We start from the raw sequence: 21,244 nt of genomic DNA on the forward strand, positions 1-21,244 counted from the left end.
TATTCTTTAAATTTCTAAAAAAAACATAAAAAAAATAAAAAAAACCAGGAGACTTTATTTACTACGTGTAGTGAGAATACAAGGACTTGACAATACTGTTATATTGTACAAATGGACACATAATTCTAAATCCATATAAAATCCCAGAAATATTTCACCAATTTAAGACAAATTACGAAAATATTTAGTGCATAAAAACTTCACAATAAGTATTCCAGGAACTATTAAAGTTTAATATCTTATTGATTGAATAATACAGAGCAAATCACTTCTATGCTAATTAGATTCCTTTATAATATTACGAAGTAAAGTACATTAGCAAGGAAGATGATGTTGCATCCATTTCAGTCGCTAAAACAAAGAATATTGATTGCAGTGGTTATTAAGGCTGGCCACATAATATAAATTTATATGTCTAGATGAAAAAGGAAAGAGCCCACGACGAAGTTGTATGTGGCAGGCTTTAAATATACATTACAAAAGCAAATTTAAAATGTGATTCATTTTGTACAGAGTATTGTTGGGTGGATTGGTGCTATTTCACGAGAAATGATTAACTATCTGTTTTGTTGTTACCATACATGTGTTACTGTTAGAGTGAACCATAAACATGAGCATCAAAGCACAGGCGAGTTATTTATCGATAGTTGCTGCCAACAAATGAAAAATAACTCGCCTGTTGCAACTAGCTCTCCCATCTCCTACCTAATCCATATGAGAAATAAATGCAAAACGCAACCCATCAAATTATTTTGAAATTTAAAATGACATAAAAAGCAAGAAAATCCCACAGAAAGATGTAAAACACTCAAAAATGCCCTTACAAATTAGCATCTCAAGACTAAGAATAAGTGGTTCAAAGTCCAACTGACATCACTACGATAAATCGTGCAAGATGGTATCCCGGTTCTGTGTGTAAAATACGACTTTAATTTGGAATCTTGAAAAAACAGACCGGTTAATATATGATACATTAATGCAATAATTCAACTATCATCTTACAAGCAATATGAATAATATTAAGCCAAGTCAATTTTTTTTTTACAGATGTTTTTTGAAACATAAGGTACATTCAATAACTGGAGAGAGACACAGGATATATACCAGCAATACTTTTGGTAAACAGCTTGAAATTTCAAATTAGCCTTATTGGCAAATTAAGCGCTGCCTATACATTTAAAATTAGTACTATTGATACTATTTGCCAACTTTGTAAAATGGCGAAAAAAGTTCCTTTCTTTTAATATTTTTTGTGAGGGTTCACCTATGTAGTTTACCACAAAGAAAAAATAAACCAACCACCAACTATATACAACGGCCTACATGCTATTATCTCATGTTGTTATCACACTAATCGTTAGCCAGTGGAAGAATCCACGGGCCCGTCGGTCCGTAAATTTTCGCTAAACGTACGCTTTCCCTGCATCGCTATTCGTGCATCCGTAGCATAAAGTTGCGATCGGGTACCATTTTGAAAAATGCGGATATTGTTAAATACACTAGTCGTGGCCGGGGCAAAATCCACGGGTTCTCCCGTGCTTTATATACCGCATTGTGTATCTCTCACTGTAAATGTTGATAATTAGGATTGTATGACAAAACTAACTTTGCAATGCAAGTAAACAAACCATTTATACTTCGCTGCAAACTAAAGACAAACTCATAATAAACATAACTTTTTTTTTCATATTAAGCATTCACGTATATTCTTCGTGGAACAAAAAAGTGTGTATGAAAATAGGATAATTTAGAACATGCAAGAATTGGACACTTGTAAATTTGTGCTCATACTTTGTATGATACGGTGAAAAATACTACAGTCCAACCTGGCTATACCGGTCATGCCATATAGCGGACTTTTCCAGGAACCAGCCTCATGGTTAGAATTCCATAGAAAAACATTTACATAGCGGATACTTGATATAGCGGACACAAAATTTCCTTAAAAAATCATCTCTCTATTGCAAGGTCATCATTTTTTTCAAGGAAATTTTTTTCAGTAAAAAAGACGAAAAATAAATAACTTGTATTTATGTAACACATTTGCCTACTTTCCCATTAATACATTAATCAAGTTTATCACTGGCTTTTTAACAGTTTAAAACCCGTACACACTTTTCGTTTCTTGAAGTAAAAAGAGCGCTGAGTATAAGTTAGATAAGGTGACGACGCATAGCTTATGACGCAAAGAATATTCAGAGTGCCTCTATAAGTGTCTTTTCCCCGCAAAATTCTAAACCTTGATATAGCGTACACCTTGTTATAGTACCGTAGTTGTACGCTGTATACACAGTTGACAGATGTACTCACAAACACTAGAATAATTTTTCGCCTACCGTGATTCTCTTCACCCATACAACATTCAAGTAAGACGGATTAAAGTTTATGATGTAGAAGATGTCTTAATTAATCAAACTATTAATTAATTCCCATGGTGATTTGTTGTAAATATTTTGCCACCATGTTAGATGGACGACTAAACTCCGATAACTTTTTTGTGAATCTTTTTTTAAAGTTTAAGGAAGAATTGAAAAAGTTTAAATCTATTTTTTACGTAGTCTCTTGCAGATTCTTTGTTAATTAAAATTATTTTCGTGTTTTCAAATTTTGTTTACCAAGATAGTAACGTTGGTTACCGTTTTTTTTAGCCTCGTTAGCTAACGTTGGTTACCGTTTTTTTTAGCCTCGTTGACTACCATCTTTTCAACATCGTGCCTAGTTAACTATTTCCTAGCTAACTATCATTTAAATAAACCAACTCCTTGTATTTTGATCGCTTGTAAATTTATTGTAAAGACTTAAAACTCAAAACCTGCTAAAACTTTCCTAACAAAACATATAATTCTTTTTTTAGACTGCATCCCAGGATTTCTTCGCGGCAATCCTATTCCTAAAAATTTTTTTAAGAAGAAACTCATGTGGCATGTGTTATTTACAAGATGGGAATAATGAGTAGCTAAAAAAAATTCTAATGAAAACATCCTGGAGATAAGATCATATGCAATTGTAATGGTATAAATACAAATTATTGTCCATTGTGTGTCATATTGGGTTCCCATGGAACGTTATAGTTATCTTATCACTAAAGATCTTACTTTACTTCTAAAATAACTCACTTCTTGTGTGTCTTATGTTGATTTTATTAGAATTTTAGTTTTTAGTGCATTTATAGCGAGAAAAAGTATTTATAAGTTAGGCTGCCTTAAGGAGGAACCGACATTTTAATCTACCACTAATGTCCCACCTATCTTTATTCTTTTGCCTAAAATTTAAAAAGCTAAGTTCCCTAAGAGAGTTTCAAAAACTACTGGTCTTTAAAGATCTCCTAAGAATATTTCATGTTGACATCCTTAGGGGATCTTTTATGTAGACGGAACTTTCTTTTCAACCCTGTTCAGACCGGGGGAGAGGGGAACCTCCCCGCTTTTTAGGTTTTTTTTAAAACCTTTTTTCGCTCGGCTGCATGGTTATGATACTTCCTGAGTTTAATACTTATCTATAACACACCTGCATGTCAATTCTTAGGTACCATACCTCTCAGAGCCTTGAGTATTAGCTATTACCTGAAACTACCCCTAAAAATCTTTATGCTTTATAAGTCCTTATAATCGGGAAACTATAATATCGTTCGTTGGGATTATACTAAGAAGTTGAGATTTACAACACAACATTATTTTAATGCAAGAAATCATTTTGTTTATTCTGGATACGCAGATGGTGGAATTTTGAACAAATTTCAAACTTTCTATGACGTCACAGTAACAGTGCTGAAAGAGCCAATAATTAATTTAGAGTAGTCTATCAAAAATTATTGAGGAGCGGGCGGAGGTGGAATCCGCCCACTTGGTCAATATGTTCGAAAAATCCCGGAGCAAATAGAATTATAAGCAAGAATTAAATTGTTTATTTTAAAAACCACGAAAATCTTTTTTAGTGTTATCGGCGTAAAATTTTCAATTGCAATTTATATGATTGGCGTTTCCAATGACATGTAACTTTTTGTCAATAAAAGACACGATAAAAGCAGACCGCTTCTTTTTGTTCACTCTTCTCGTACATTTATACATGCATAAAGAAATACTGAGCGTTATATAACTCGTTTCTAATTACCGATTTTTACCGCACAGGTCTAGATAATGTTAAGTTGTGTCTCGTCGAGAAAGAAACGAGAATAACATCAGATATCGAGGATGTTAATTTCGGACGCATGTTTCAAAATTATGGTACATGTTTTGTTGACAGTCCATATTCTTTAAGAGTCTGCCGTTATAAAAACTAGCGAATTCTCAAATCTTTCTCAAAGAAGCGTTAATAATCTCCTTCGTTGTGTTTTTATTATTTTGAATGCCAGCATTATTCTTATTCCTACTAAGCTTTTGTGTGTTCTACGAATTTAAAGGGGTGGGAGAGCATAACTCCTCCGTTGTCTCTGCAACTTGTGATATAGAATTTTTAGAATCCCATTTAATTGTAATGTACCCTTAATTTAACGAATCTTTCTGTGTGGTGAGATACCTTTTTATTATTTTAGTTCGAACAATTTGACAGGGACCAAATTCACAAAAATTTATAAATGAAAAATATCGAAGAAATTGTAGGGCGTAAATAGGCGTAGCTTCAGGAATATGTTAACGTTGTCGAGGCGTGAATGAGATTCAGTAGCGAAGTGTGTACACTATCTATAAACTTTAACCTACAACAAACGCACAATTACAAAATGTCAATGTATAAAAACACTAACATGTCAAGATATTCACAAAATGATGATGGTTCTGGAAATGATCGTAGTATACAACTGCTGAAAACTTTTCTGGAACGTCCACGTATTATCAACAAGTCTTTGTCAGATCGGGCATTACTTCTCCTTTTCCACGCGACCCGAAAAGGGTTAACATTTTTTAAAAGCTAACAATAACATATATAACAAAGGACCGTAATTATAAAACATGATTTGTGCACAGAGATACCGCAGATACTAGCCTGCTTTAGGCTAGTATCTGCGGACCCTAGCCTATTAAAAATAGGCAGGAATTTTTAAAGAAGGTTCCGTCATGTCAACATTAACGTTTCGTCATATCTAATGGCCTTTAAATGGCCTTTCAATTGTGGAAGAGTCAAATAAATGCATGGCCACGAATTTAAGTGTATTTCTCGCTGTGCCCTTGCTTAATCCAGTCCGCTGAATTTATCATATGTATGAGCGAATGTATGAGCGAATATCCATACTCCTATCGAGATGCGCGACATAGTCTAAGATGGAATCCGCAGTAGTGGGTTGGCACTGGGCGGGAAAACAATCTCGAGTTTAAGCCATGTCTGTATCGCGTGAGATTCAAATTGACAGATGATGACCGGGTAACTAAAGGAAGCTGGGTATTAAACATTGTTCGCTCCATTGAACACGATTGTACGCAGCACAATCGCCTTTTTTATTCCTGTTTTGAATGTGGCAGACCAAGGAACTTCTACGTTAAGTTCTAATGACCAGCCGTCTACGTCATCGTCGTTCATCCGTAGGTGATTAACGACATCTTTTGGTTAAAAGTAAATGCCATATTTTTGTGGTGCATAGGATATAGCTGAGGACTGACAATTTCCATCACCTGTAGGATTATAAGCAGCGTAAAATCCTTGGTGGACAGGCTTTGTAATCAACCTTCCTTCTTGAGAGAAATTTTAAAAGTTTTACGACGCAGGTGCTTTTCTCTCTTTCTTTGATAGTACTTTCATTTTTGGTTTTTAAATGGAAGTTAGCAGTAATATCAACATAGAATTCTTTCACACATGACTTTTTGTGACCAGGTAGAGTTATTAAATGTCATACATTATCGATTCTACTATGGTTTTTGAAAACTCTTTCAGGAATAAAATATGCCGTTTCGGTATCTTATTTGTTTTGTTGCTTCCGATACGTACGTAAACTGAGCATTTGGTTAGTTTTTCTCTAGTTACACTCATGTGCTGTTTCACGGAGATGTCTCATTTTATATTTTCTTCTGTTAATATCTTTTGCGGATGGTGGTATGGAACGTCCTATTGATTGTTAGATCTCCTTCAAAAATATACTTCAAAGACATTTCCCTTCCCAATTCCTTGCGTTTTTCATAAACACTGCATAAAAATAGGTACATTTTTACCCAAATTATACCATTTTAGTTTTGGCTTAAAACCCTGTAACTGATTTTGTTTCGTAGTACTCGATAAGACCGTTCAACTTCTTCCAGCGCATGGGGGTGAAAAGACCGCGATTTTATCATTGTTATCTTTTGACTACGACAATATCTTGCAACTTCTTTCTTGAACTTGCCTCCATTGTCACTCTTAGAACGACTTGGTTCGCCATGGATAGAGTAGATTTTTTGGATCTCTCTTTTTACATGTCGTGATAGTTTTCGTTCCAGTTGAACTCGCCAAAGAAATCTTGATATATATCCATTAGTGAAAGTATGTAGTGAAAAAGGGTTTTCTCTTTATGTTCAATTTTCATTTTGCTCAGATCAACATTAATCTTGTGTTGTTCGCGGACGTCCTTCACACAAACAGATCGAGGGCTTGCTTTGTGTTTGAAGCGAACACTTAACTGTCTATACTTTGAATCATTGCCATTTTTGGAAAAAAACACTGCTTTATAAAAACAAACAAAAAAGGAAAAAGTGTGCAACCAACAACAACACGTCCAAACAACTTTTTTGCACAAATGGTGTACGCAGACTAACCAATTATTTTTCATAAAAGTAAAAAACAAAACAGTGGTTTTCAGCTGAAAAGTCTTCCAACCTCTTTCATTTTATAAATAATGATTCCATACCTCCTTATTGTCATGTAACAAAACATATCCATTTTTATATTTCGTGAATCTTTCCTTCGATCACTAAAATTGCACAACAGCGTTTTTTTAAATCCTTGATCTATCTTTTACAGGCGTGTTGAATCTACTACTTGGAAGTTTGACAATCGCTGCATATTCCTTGTCACCAAGTGGGTATATAATCTTCTTTCGATAATATTATTCACTAACACATCAAACATTGCGCCGCAACCTGTTTTCATGTATTGCGGTCCTGTGTTTTTTCATCAGTATCAGTCGGTTCTAAGTTGAAAAAATAAACTAAAGTCAAAGGAAAAAATTTGAATGTTCATTTTCTGACTGGTCCTATACCAGGGTTTTATAACATATTCCTTTTTTTAGAGAAAAGAATTTATTACAAATTGGGGCAAGGTTTGACACAAATTGGGGCAGCTTTGAGTTATTACCAATTGGGGAATCTCTGTTCTTTTTTTGATGAAACATGGCTGTAAAGCCACATGCTGCTCTCTGACAATCAATTAAAAAACAACTTCACAACAACAGTGAAAGCAACTCTCTTTATCGTTTTCTAGTACCTATTCAACCACATCATCTTCCATTCGACAATGGTAAATTCAATAAAGCAACAAGTATCTACAAAGCAAACTTACGGCATTCCCACATTGGAGAAAAACATGCCAAAAAATCTCTTTCTCGACTTTAATGTCATGTCGGGTCGTGTTGGGTCCTTCAAATAATGTAGCTTAGGTTGAAATAACACACACTGTGAGAATTGATAATTTTCCAAAAAACGGATAGGGAACATGATTCTTGGATTTATTACAAATTATAAATAATTCTGCTGAGAGCAAGGAAAGTTCAGAATATATTTTGCAAGGTTAATGGTCAAGTAAGAACAGAGATAAAGTAGATCTCGTTTAAAAATTATTTAAGTTAGATAATACCTTTATCCCAGCATACTTGATTACTAAGAAACCTAGCATAAATGGGCTTAAAAAAAGTTGTAGTGGTAGTGCATTTCGTATCCGTTGTTACGACTCTTATGTCAACATTTCAGTAGGGAGATACTAAGAACTTAGCGTACAAAACACACACAGGCTTTTTGCGTGTGTATGGCATTCTAAAATCATTTCTAGTGTGTACACAAAAGTGCGAAAATTAAGTTAAATGGAGTTAAATTAAATATTTGGTCCACAAGACTTGGAAAAATAATGCATATTTACATTTATACCTGAATAAATTTATGGCTGATGCAATGATAAACATTTGAATCTCTCTACATTTTTATTGTTGTTTTAATTCTGTGTAAGCTGTCATAAAATAATGCGAAGATGGGGTAGTGACAGCGCATTTGGCTTTTAATCATGTAGTTTTAGGTTCAAGTCCTCCCTCCGGGGCCATTTAAATGTAGTGTTGACAGTTCATGCAGTGCCATCTACTAGCCGCTAATCGACTTGAGTGGCAGACAAGGAAGTCAACGCAATGCTATACGTATCTTTGGCCGTGATGCGACATAGTGATTAGGAGAGGATAAAGAGTCAGCCGTTAAAGTAGAATCCCAAAGGACATTCAAACTTTCTGTTACTTACTTAATCACTTACTAAAATTTGTAAAAGCGAAGAAAAGAAAAACAGTCATGCAATGTAGTTGTGGTAACCCACAAGTATGTTGTTAGCATTTTGAAAAATTAAAACTAATTATTTTGGTTATTAAAAATTTACGTCAATTATAAAAAACACGAATTTTTTTCCTTATTCAATAACTGTTTGGGGCGCGGGTGAGAACTTAGCGTTAAATTTATGTGATCACATGTTGCCATGTACGTTTGGGGTGTATAAGCTTCAAAGTGACACGTCATATCAATGCAAATAATGTAAATATTCTCAACATATAACAATAATTTTTCAATCGTTTTAAGTGGTTGAAGAAAAGTATTTCAAAGCATGACTATATGACTTTATTTTGTTTCCAGTCTAAATACTCACTAAATACTTAATTTTGTACAGGAGAAAGTTTCCATAATCTAAGAAACAAAAAGTTTCTCGTGTGTTTGTTCCTCTTTCACAGTCTGGATACTCATTCTTCATTATCTACAAAGAGGTTTAAGTAACAAAAACTTTTTCATGGGTTTTGGTTTTTAAACGTTAATGAATAAAGATTTCAGGCATCAACACTGTTAATCAGATTCAATTCCTCCGTTCTGATATCATAGTTGGATATTACGGAACATAGAGCAACGCAGAATCGCGATCGAACCTATTTTTAAATATGCATTGTAATGTTCTACGTACGTTCTGTTGTTTAAATCCTACACAGACCTACACTTAATTTTTGGGACAAAACAATTTTAGAGACTCATTTAATTAATTCAATTAAATATTGACATTTCTAATCTTACGAAAGCATGAAAATACATCATTAAACTTCACCACGCATTTTAAATCTTTTTTTAAAGGCTACATAAAGCAAAGGTGAATCTGTTGGTTGAACTAAACTTACTTGACATAAAGTAGGATAGAATCAGAAAAAGCGTCCTTTAAGACAAAATGAAGTTTTTCAACAAATCAGGTATTTATCTGTTTCATTTCCTTTCTTAAGTATAATGCAATAAATTATTCTTTACTCTTCTTAGTATCTCACATATGGTGGGTGCAGTAAGATTACAGAAGTTATCTTTTTCTTCTTCATTTAGTTTTTTATAACACGTCATTTTTAATTTGCATGCTTTGTATCTTTCAGGTTCAACGAAACAAACCAAATCCTGAAAAACCAAACAACAAACAACAGCAACTAAAGTGAGATGCGTCACAATTGTTAATACATCAGGAAAGCAGTTCAAACTGAAATAACGACATCAAGGTTTCGTGCCTTAGTTGCTAAAAAACGCAGAGTTTCTGAAACGAATAAAGAGAAAGTTGAGTTTTTCATTCAAGTAAAGATAAAGTTGCAAAAAAAAAAAAATAATCGTTGGATAAAAGTCGGAGTAGTTGGATTAAGAAGATTGTTGTTGCTTCAAAGCAAAGATAATACTGCAATGACATTGGCTTTAGCTAGTGAAAAGTTATTTTAACAAAATGTAAAATTTAAACGTTTAAGAATAAGATCCCTAAACACAAAAGTTATTTTTTACCCCATTCGTCATGCTGCAGAGTAAAAAAATAAACATGTGTGTAGAGACACACATGTGTATTTTTATGTCTGTTGCAAAAGAAAGAAAACACGCCAGTCTTTACCAATACGTTTTTTACTTTCTAAAATACCTAATCTTGGAATTTTAGCTAACTAATTTTAAAAAATCTGGCTAAATCTTAGTATCCTTATTTTCTCTTTCTCTTTACCTCATTGTCATACTAATAAAACACCACTCTTTGCTTCCCTGCCAGCTTTATAATTTAACAACTTATTTTCACTAAGACATATAGCCACCATATTTGTTGAATTTTATATTTATGTGCCAGTCACGTACCTGCTTAATGCTTAATTCCCATACCTCCCGGGGGCTAAGATGTTATCTTTTAATCAAAGTCACTCCTTTATTTCTATGAAAGCTTTATAATCAAAAAGACTTAACTACCGTTAGGTTTTAAACTGGCAACATGACTTTATTTCTTTACTACTTTCTCTAAGAAGTTAACATGCGATTATCCTTGTGTCTTAAGCATTTGTGATTTTACACTAAGTCGGAAAAATCATTCTTCAATCAGGTCGAATAAATGTCTCTGTAGTAATATTGAAATGGTTATAAACATCACAATGATGTATTCTTTTAAAAGACGGGGTTCCTCGTCAACAACTTTTTAACAGTATACCCAAGAACAACTTTTATAGAGTGTTGACTAATTTTCAAACAGTCCCAATAACAGAAAGCATGCTTTTTTAAGAACGACATGAAGCCAAAAGGCATATAATCAATATTATTCATAACTACCTCTGACTCATCTTTTTTATTAACCAAACTTCAAACAAAGGTTTCAAACCAAACCAAGGTTTGGTTTCATCTGGGAATAATAATCTTTTAGTGCTTTTGAGATACTGAAAGTCAATAGTTAATTATTTCTTCATCAAACCTTGATGTCAACGTAATCGCTTCATCGTCAGCAGAAACGGGTAATTATGAATACTTGCTTAAATTATGCCAGCTAATTATTTTTAAAATAAGAACAATATGAAAATTAGGTGTTTGCGCATGGACACATCCCACGTAGTATAATATATATCTGTGACATCACAAGAATACTTCCCACAAACTCTTACAAAAACAATTATAATTTGCTGAAGCATGATGTCCCATTCTCAAGTTGTAACATCGCTTCCCACGTAATATCACAAAAACAATTATAATGTGCAAAAAAAAGATGTCCTATTTATCAAGTTGTGACATTGTGGTAACGCACATAAGTACGCAAAAAATGCTAGCTACCTTATATTACTGAAGTGAAGAAAAACACAACAAGACTACCTAACAAACCAGGTAACAAATACTATCTAATATTTTCAACTTGTTTATACTAATAAGTAAAAAGGAAGTTTCTTATCCAATGCCTCAAATTGTTCCTGCCTTAAACGTGTACAAACTTTTTCAATGGTTATTAACTCTCAGTAAAGTGTTTAGCTTGTTAATTTTAAAACTTCAATAAGGTTTTTATTTTCAAATTTGATGTACAAATAACGCAGGACATGCAGTGTTCATGGATAATAAACACTCTTACTTTTTCAGTTTACAAGCCAACCCTGTTAAAAACACAACAGCCATAATTAACGAAACACGCAAACAACCTCGTCTCCAGGCCCATTTTTCTCTTTCTGACAATCTCGGACGGCGAGAAGAAATGACCCTGGGCCACACTGGTCAGTTTCGAGATCTGATTGGTTTCTCAAGTTTCCGTTAATTATGAAGATAAATTAATTTTTGCGTAAAAAATTGAATAATAACAGGAAAACAATAATGGCGGCTAAGTTTATGTGCGAAAGGAACGCTGGAATGTTTATGTTCTGCTGGACTGAATTTATTTTTGTAAAAATAAAATATTTGGCATTGTTAGTATAGCTGAACGTGCAAACAAAATTAAATAGCTTTTAGTTGTGTTCAGAGGCTGTTAAAGTAAGCTTCTGTTTTTTTTGAAGTGCAGTTGAGGAGGTAGCTACTAGACTAGAAAGCCAGCTATGCTAGCTTTTGTGCACAGGGTGTAGTAAAAAACACAATAAAGGTTTCTTTGAAGACATGTTTAGCAGCTATCTAGCTAGCTCAAATACAACACAAGGTATATGCAGGTATACACAACTAATCCTATTTTTCCTGAACAGACCTTCTTTTACACTCTAGCTAATATTCTTTCGAGGCAGAACACATAAACAAAAAAAGATCATATGCTGTTGATTTGGTTGAAAAAGATTACTAAATAGTTATACGCTTAATTAAATCGATTTTTCAGATTAAATAACAATTTTCTCTGACTGCATGAAATGCAACATCCTATGTTTTATGACTTTTAATCTCTTACTAAAGCAACAAACATAAATTCATTGAAAAAAGTCAATTGGCTTGACCATAGTGGCCATTTAGTTGTAAATGCGTTTCCAGGTACCCGTTTCGTAAACACCGAAACTGTAATATGATAAAAAAGAAAGATGAAAAAAAAAGATATTGGGTTAAAACTTGTTAGTAGATGCTTTTAGGCTGGTCTGATGGGATTAGCATAAAAAATGATTCTGTAATAGCTATACTTTTTGAATTTAGGCATTAAATGCAGGGCGATAATATTTTTTTAAAGACAATTATAAATTTTGACCTAAGAATTGTAAAATTTTTTAGACAATACAATTTATTTAGGTGTATATGCACGTTACGACAATGGCTTTAAATGCGCTAGGACCCCCTTCGCAGGACCCTTGTTGATAGCAGTACCAACAGGAACTGAAGAGCTATTCTGGGTAAATAATTTCAATAATAAAATAATAATAAGCATCTTCAGTAATTCTAATCACAAAACCCTCTGAAAATTCTGTGGCTTGGAAGCTAGCTATAGCTAGCTAAAAGTACTTTCACTCTTAACTATAATATGAAATAAAGATACCTAAAAATCATAATTAAAAAAGTGTATACCTAGCTTGGTTTGCACAACCTTTGTAGCTACAAAAGTACGTCTTGGACCTTTGCTAGCTAGCTAGCTATAGATGGCTGAAACCTTTAAAATAAATATATATTTAAAATTTGTATGTAGCCAAAAAAAGCGAAGGCAACACTGCAATGATGTTTTCTCGAAGCAAAAACTCAAAACACTTTAACTAACTTCTTTTTGATTAAAAATAAAACTCTATCCATGATTTCAATCCAAGATTGTTTTGCATAAATTATTGCAATACGGTGTGACTAAATTTTGCATAAATTAAAAATCAGCACGAATCGTGCTGATTTTAACCAGCCTGGTCCAGGGTCATTTCTTCGCGCCGTCTCGGATATCAAAAAAGCGGAAAATTGCCCTGGGAACGAGGTTGGAAACGCAAACAGATATTAAAAGTAAATTGTGTAATCATAATTAATTCAAATGGTTTAAAATTCCAGCTAAAGTAATAGTTGCGTACTAAAATCAAAAGAATTTAACAAAGAAAATTGTGGAAGTCGTTTAAAACGAAATGAGATATAATAGCGGTTTATACCACTTGTAAACGCACAATCATGATAATCAAGTTTAATGATAAAATAATTATTATATTCTAAAGTTTGCGTAAACAAGTGAGTGCACAATGAAAGTTTGATGTGAATCTGTCCCAAACGAAAACAAAACTTTTTTTGTCCAAAAACCTTAAAACTAATTAACAAACTAGCTATAGTTTGATAAAGTACAGAATTTCTGTCGTTAGTAATAATTTATGTTTTACTTATAAGCCATGAAGTCACATGATATATGCATGGTGTGTTGGCAAAAGCCACCAAATTTTATGTATAGTTATTTCTTCAATGTTTAAACGCGTTGACTTTAGTTTGAATGTTGTTTCGCTGGTCAATCAAAAAGCGTTTTATTGAACGATATGTTTCGTAGCTTCCTTGTCAAAAAGTTTATTTTGTGACAGGCTTATTATTGATTTTATTGTTTTTACTATGTATTACAAAGTAACGACTTTACTATTACGTCGCTAGAGTTAATTCTTGTTATACGTTAAAACGCAAGTTGTTACTCAAAAAGAGGGAACTTTATCTGCATGATATTCACTTACTATGCACAGTTTATCCATATTAAAAAAGGAAAAAAAATGATTTGGTTATTACCTACATGACATGTCTTCCATGTTTTTCTTTTTGATCATAATGTCAACGAAAAAACGATAGTCAAATTTACAGTAGTATTTTAAAATGACTAATCAGATTTTGTTGGACAGTATTTTTCACTAATTTTAGCATCTTTTTATTTTTCTTCAAATAAATTATGTTAAGTAAGAAATCAAAATTTAATTTTGAACAGTTAACTGCTTTTTTTTTACGGAATGAGAACAATATTTAAAGCTATCATGACTGGTTTCACCGTTGAGTTTAATTTTAATTCAACCTTGCAACGTGTTGTGTTGCTACTTTGCAAAACACACAGACATTTACAAAGAAGATGCAATGCAGGTGAAAGATATAGTGAAGCATCATCTACGCGATGTTAACCTTGTATACAAATATCCTGTCAAATCAGTTTTAAATGTTTTTTGAAGGTTTGAATTATAATGTCATGTCATCCTGGTTCTAAACAATGTTTTTGAAATTTTCTATTTTCATTATACTGTCTCTATAAAGGGAGAGCTTTATCAATGTAGATGTGTTTGCGTCAAACATGGGAGTTGCTCTTCGGTTTGCAATAAAACTTTGTAAGTAAAATTTACCATGAATAAACAGATATACGGATGTGCATATAAGCATAACCCAAACTAATCAATCGTTCAGAAATCGTTACCATTATGAATTAAATTAAAGGTGATTACAAAATAAGGCATATATAAAATTTTACCCCGGCTAATTACGGCTTAATTATCTATTAGCAATGTTTGTACATTCCCGCCTCCTACTGCTTTCGTGTTATAAGTTATAGAAGTATCGTCTTCTTAAAAAACATTTTCATCAAAATTCTACAAAGGTCAGACTGTCGCATTCGGAGTCAACAGAAGCCTAACATCAATTTTATTTTCACAATGAAAATATTTGACAAAACAGGTAACAAATTACTTTGTTACAACCTGCTTAGATTGCTTGAACTATTCCTAAGTGTTTTGATTGAGAAATAACATTATTTATTCTTGTAAAAAGCAGCTATATGAAATTTTTTATTTGTGTCATACTTTCTGTAGGTAAACAGCAAACAAAACCATCCACACAAACATCAATAAAACAAGAAGTAAAAACAACAACTGGGAAAACAAAGGTTAAATGTGTCACTGTTATCAACACATCTGGAAAACATTTTAAATTAAAGTAACAACATAATTGTTGGTACGACTGTCGAAAACAACAAATGCTTGATAATATAAGTGATTAATCACTTTACCAGTCGTGTCAAATGGCATACAGACTTTTACATAAATATTCATTACGAGCGAAACAAAATTATAAGTCCGTTTACTTCGCGAAGTGTACCAAGGAAATGAAAAAATCGTTACGCACCCAATCCGGGCGGTCTTACCTATATTGTCTGATGCGGAAACTTTAGTAACATCAGGTGCAGATGCCTTAAAAGTAAAAATATGACCGTTGTTTTTTTAGTTTTGTGTATTATACAGACCTTTCATTGCAGATATAACAGTCAATTCATTCTTAAGTTACATTAATATGTAAATATTAAAAGAAGTTTTGTTTTGTATTTTCAAATGGAAGTTTAATGATTTACATTCATTATTGTTATTATTTGCTTTTATATATTTTGTTTTTGGTCAAGTTATTTGTAATTCTTGGCAAGTTTATTCTTTTTCACAGAAGCCAACTTTGTTCCAAGGACAAACACAACTGGGGTTGCCATAACTGTTGCATTTAGAAGATTTCCGCGTGAAAGAACGATTGTGGTACGGTTGTGCTTCTTTTTCTGCTTTTTAACGCAGCTTGGAGCTAAAAGGTTAAATGAGTGACACTGGTTTGTTGCCAGAACTATAGCCAAGACTGTGTGGTTATAGCTAGATAAAATTCAAACGCATCTTCCACACACAAAGCACTATCTAGCTAGCTAAAAAAAGAAGCTAAATATCACTGAAACTTTGTAGCTACGTAGACTTGAGAGACTGGCTAATTTTCTAGCTATATGACTAGTTAAATGTCCAGATATGTCAAATTGGCAATACCAATGTTTTAATTTTATTGCAGAGTAAAACATGTAGCTAGAATGCATGGTTTTGCCTTGAAGAAAATGTCAAATTTTCGAAAGTTTAAGACGAATTACGGAGTTTTCACTGTGCCATAAACAGTTCTGAAAACTACATTTCACTAACTTGGTAACGGTACCAGTTCATTTGTGTTTCAATGCTAGCGTGGTTAATGCTTACCAACATGAATTTAGCGGTAATCTACCGATTATACTGAGTTTTGCATCATAGAAATGATTAACGGAGACACCCTTGTAAAACAATTATGATGAGCAAAGTATTTCCACTGACACAAATATCGATCTTCCAAACTTCGTACGATTGCTTAAACTCCGCAACAAGCGCACCCACCGGGATAGGTTTTAATTAAAAAATTAAGACAAATTAGCATACGAAAAATTCATTTTTTGATGAAACGTAGCTAGAATGCCACATGCTACATCTTTCTACGGCCATTTTATAAAATAAGTGCACAGCAGTGGTCATAGCAACTGTATTTATCGTTTTCTAGTACCTAATCAGCCATACTATCGTTCACTCGACAATGTCACAATGAATAAAGCCACAAGTAGTAACAAAGCAAACTTACGGCGTTCTCTCATTTGAGAATAAGCTGGCGAAAAAGGTTGAAATAACGAGCACTGTAAGAATAATTAATTAGCATAAAACAGCTATTTGAAAGTATTGATTACTAAATATATAGCTTTTGCCAAGTTTTAGTCTTTTTTCGGACACCATTTTGAATTATTTTGACAGATATAGTGCGTGTGTAATTTCTAATATGAGAGATGTGCTAACTTGATATCTATAACGTTTAAGCGACCTGTAAATATTCAAACATGAAGCCTTTTGGATTTACTCCGGATTAAAAATCATTCTGTTGATAGCAATGATAGTTCATTGAAGAGTAGGAACATTAGATGGAATTGAAAAATTATTTAAGGTAGATAACACCCTTACCCCAGCATACCTGATTACCAACAAACCTAAATTATATTAGCTTAAAAGAAAAGTTGTGATGGTAAGGCATTTTGTATCCGTTGTTACGAGTCTTATGGGAGCATTTCAGTAGGGATATACTAAAGTGTGTGTCAGGTTACAAAATTATTTCCAGTGCATCAACAGAAGTGTGAAAAATTAAATTGAAATTAAATTCGACAATAATGCTTATCTAAATTCCTACGTGAATTAATTTATAGTTTATCTGAAGATGAACATTTTGTGGTGTTGTTTTTGCTCTGTGTAAACTATCGAAAAATTATGCGGAGATGTAGCTAGTGTAGTGACAGCGCATTCGGCTTTTAATTATATGGTTTTAGGTTCCAGTCCCCTCTCCGGTGACTTTTTAATGAAGTGTTGGCAGCCCATGTAGTGGTATCTACTAGGCGCTAATCGGCATGTGTGGCAGACAAACGAGTCAACATAATGCTACACACTTCCTGGCGGTAATGTTACATTGTTACGGTCAGAAGGAATAAAGAGCCAGCCGTTAGGGTAGAATCCCCAAGGACTTTCAAACTTCCTGTTACCTACTTTCTCAAATTGTTTCAATTTGTTTTATCAGTCGCATAAACAGTCATACAGACTATCATTATTATTATTATTAGAAAATCTTTAAAGAGGATATACAATTCAGTTATTTACAAAATGACTGCTATGCGTCCTCTAGTTGTGGAAAACCACAAATGTGTGACAACATTTTATAAAAGTAAAACAAATTATTTTGATTATAGAACATTTATGCAAATTATAAAGAACACGGAAAATTTTTTTCTTATTGAATGATTGCTGAGGACACTGGTAAAAATTTAATGTTAAATTTATTTAATCACATGTGACCAAGTAAGGGCTTTGTGATGTATATGCTTTGAAGTTACACCTCATATAAATGCGAATAATGCCATTGAATTTCCTCTCCACACGAAAAAATAAATTTTTCGATTGTTTTAAATGGTTGAAGAAAACGTATTTGAAAGCATAATGACTCTAGTATTTTGTCTTGTTCCCAGTCTGGATACTCATTCTTTTTTGTTCACAGAGAAAAAGTTCCCTTAAGCTGAAGAGACAAATCTTAACTTATGTGTGTTTTTTCCTTCCTCACAGTCTAGATGCTCACTCTTATTATCTACAAAAGGAAAGTTTCCTTACGTTTAAGTGACGAAACCATTCTTATGCGTTTTCTTTCCATATCAGTTTCAAATCCTACGTTCCGTTGATATGACGGAACATTGTGGAACGAACAATCGCTATCGAAACTATTTTTAAATATGCATTGTAATGTTCGATGGACGTTCTCTTTTTAAATTGCTTAAAAGACCTACACATAACTTTTGAGACAAAACATTTTTTAGAGACTCATTTAATTAATTCAATTAAATATTGACATTTCTAATCTTACGAAAGGATCAAACTGCGTCATTAAACTTCGCCACGCATTTAATTCTTCTCTGCACGGCTATATAAAGCAAGAGGGGATCTGTTTGTTCAGTTAAACTTACTTAAACTAAAGTTGGATCGAATCAAACACTAATAGTAAAATAAACATTTTTTAAGACAACATGAAGCTCTTCAATAAATCAGGTAAATATCTGTTTATTTTCCATTGTCAAGTACCATCCGATAAATTTTCATTGCTAACATATGGTGAGAGCAGTAAAGATTATATTAGTAATCTTTCTTTTGCTCTATTTAACTTTTTTATTACGTTATTTTTAATTTGCATGTTTTGTATCTTTCAGGTTCAACCAAACAAACAAAATCCTCAAAAACAAAACAACAAACAACAACTAAAGTGAAATGTGTCACAATTGTTAACTCATCGGGAAAACAATTCAAGCTAAAATAAGGAATATGAATATTGTCCATGTAACCAACTAAGTAATTAAGAGATTAATGGAACGCAAAAATATCCAGCTAGACATCAAAAGACATCTGTATAACATTCTTATTGAGTACCAAGAAAAAAGACTCTGGGAAATACGTTACAGTTGAAGATGCAGAGACGAATAGTTGAACAACAGCAAATATGATACTGAAGGGCTAAAGCGCTGAGAATTGTATATATTGTTTATAATAATAATAAAAATTGTAAATACATTTTGATATTTGAAAAAGAAAATTGTTAATTCACATTTATTTAAGTATTTTTGTATGACCCCAGCTCAAAATATTTAAAGTAATATAAGTCTCTTGTAATTTAAACTACCTATTTTATTTACAAGAAAACAAATATACGCCCTCAGAGGTCCTGAACTATAGAAGAATATTAAAGGGTTCGTCAACACAAAGGAGTACTAAAATTTTCCTTTAAACCACAAAGCTGACATAATTAGAGGAAAATATAAGAATAATTTAAGAACATTTTTGATTAAAAAAAATTAAAAAATTTGAAGTTCTCCTTCAAACTGTGGGTTACTATTAAAACATGTATGTACTGTTACGAAACCTCAAATTTCAAAAATCAAACTGCAACTTTCTTAGCCAAGGCGCATATACGATACACAATCAGAATTTATCGTCCTGTCTCTTTTTTTCTACGTCATTGTTAACCTTAAAAAACACCAATCTCTTTCTAGGCGTTTTAAAAACCAAACCCTTTTCGCTCCGCTCCCCTGCAAGTTTTATTTTTTATTACCTTTGTTTTGCTATGTTTTTAGCCATCATATTTGTAAAATTTCTACATTTATATACCAGACACGCGCCTGGTAAATGCTTAGGTCCCACTCTAAGAATTTTTAGGTATTAATCGAAACGACCCCGTAAACTTTTATGAAAACTTTACAATAAAAAAGATTTAACTTCCGTTAGGGTTAAAACTCACAACGTGACATTATTAAGTCCTCAGTCAGCTGTAGGCATAAGCACTGAGAAGTCAAGCTTGACCAATTTAAATTGTGTACGTCTAATATAAAAACAATCGAAATTACTACGGACTTCAAACTTGGTCCAATGACAACATTTTTTTAACTGATTGTAAAGCTAAAGTGATTGCATTTTAGTAGTATTTTGTACAAATCTATAGCTTTTGCTAACGTCACAGAAAAAATGGTGACATAATCAAAATATAGTACTACCATTTTTATATATTTAGAGGATACTATAATTTTACCAAGCTTGGTTGCATTCGGTAGATCACATCAAAAGTTTTAGAGGTGTCATAACAACTTCGTGAAACTGTGGACAGAACAGGGTTAAAGCGGGCAAGGAATAGGGAATAATGTTATTAATCAACGACAAAATACCTTTACATATTCAAATTGGTAAGGTATATTCTAACATATATGTATTTTCCTGTAAAGGAGCCATTAATTGTTTTACGAAACAGGTAAATTTTGTAGCAAAGACATATTTTATAAACTTTTAATTCAATAATCTGCAATATTTTTAATATAATAAAAGTTAATGAGCCTACTAAATAGAAACCTTTTTAGCCATTTAATGATGCAACATATTCTTTCACTTTCCGGATTGTAACCGGAAAGATTTTCACACTGAAACAATAGTGGGGAAATTTTTAAGAAGATCTTTGACTGTATGAATTTCTGATGAGCAACTGAAACGATTTTCCCTTTTATCGTATGTTTTACCAAAATCCGATACCAAGCCAAAAATGCAGGTGCTTGTAAAATAAACAAACAAACAAAAATAAAAATACGATTTAAGTGACATCTGCTGATTATGAAGTGAATAATGCAAACTGATGCGAACACTGCACTGTTTACACCTACAAATTCAAATATTATCAACTTATTCTTAATACGTCTAAAACGTTTAAAAGAGTCACTGTTTTTGTCTGTTCGGAAGTATATTATGACGTAATTTCTGAACTCATTTTGTGCTAACAAATGTTTGTGTCAAGTTTTGTGACAATATGATGTGTGTTTATCACTTTAGGAGGAGGTGTAGAGAAGGTGGGGGAAAAGGGTGAGTGCTTTTTCTAGTCTCCCACAACTTCCGGCTTTTCAAAGCCTCGAAAAGCCCGAAATCAATAAGTTAATGAGCTACGTACATGGCTTCGTTTTCGCAAAACACAATTCTGCACATAGCTGCAATTGCTATTACAATGCGGACCTGTATGTACAAACCCACTTTTAGTTTCTGCATACAGTA

The 21,244-nt window shown here is 32.8% G+C and overlaps 1 long non-coding RNA gene across 1 annotated transcript; it reads left to right on the forward strand.

Moving 5' to 3' along the window:
• The first annotated feature begins 14,498 nt into the window (after positions 1–14,498).
• LOC130649498 (uncharacterized) lies at positions 14,499–19,806 on the forward strand. Its single transcript, XR_008983057.1, has 3 exons — positions 14,499–14,999; positions 15,134–18,715; positions 18,874–19,806. It is a non-coding gene; the product is annotated as an uncharacterized LOC130649498 (long non-coding RNA).
• Positions 19,807–21,244: the final 1,438 nt, after the last annotated feature.

Source organism: Hydractinia symbiolongicarpus, chromosome 7 (genome assembly GCF_029227915.1).
Source record: "Hydractinia symbiolongicarpus strain clone_291-10 chromosome 7, HSymV2.1, whole genome shotgun sequence".
In the NCBI taxonomy this organism is placed as follows: domain Eukaryota; kingdom Metazoa; phylum Cnidaria; class Hydrozoa; order Anthoathecata; family Hydractiniidae; genus Hydractinia; species Hydractinia symbiolongicarpus.